This window comes from Periplaneta americana, chromosome 13, assembly GCF_040183065.1.
Source record: "Periplaneta americana isolate PAMFEO1 chromosome 13, P.americana_PAMFEO1_priV1, whole genome shotgun sequence".
Taxonomy (NCBI): domain Eukaryota; kingdom Metazoa; phylum Arthropoda; class Insecta; order Blattodea; family Blattidae; genus Periplaneta; species Periplaneta americana.
The window spans coordinates 74,988,287-74,988,953 of NC_091129.1; positions in this window are offsets into that span (position 1 = coordinate 74,988,287).

The window sequence follows — 667 nt, forward strand, 5'->3', positions numbered from 1 at the left end:
CCTAACATATTCACGTCATCCGCATAGACAAGAAGCTGATGTAACCCGTTCAATTCCAAACCCTGCCTGTTATCCTGAACTTTCCTAATGGTATATTCTAAAGCGAAGTTAAAAAGTAAAGGTGATAGTGCATCTTCCTGCTTTAGCCCGCAGTGAATTGGAAAAGCATCAGATAGGAACTGACCCATACGGACTCTGCTGTATGTTTCGCTGAGACACATTTTAATTAATCGAACTAGTTTCTTGGGAATACCAAATTCAATAAGAATATCATATAATACTTCCCTCTTAACCGAGTCATATGCCTTTTTGAAATCTATGAATAACTGATGTATTGTACACTTACACTCCCATTTTTTCTCCAATATCTGTCGAATACAAAAAATCTGATCAATACGCCTAAAACCACACTGATGATCCCCAATAATTTCATCTACGTACGGAGTTAATCTTCTCAAAAGAATATTGGACAAAATTTTGTACGACGTCAACAAAAGTGATATTCCTCGAAAGTTACCACAGTTGGGTTTGTCCCCCTTCTTAAAAATAGGTACAATTATGGACTCCTTCCATTGTTCTGGTACAATTTCCTTTTCCCAAATAGCAAGTACAAGTTTATAAATTTCGCTATATAATGCACTTCCACCCTCTTGTATTAATTCTGCTG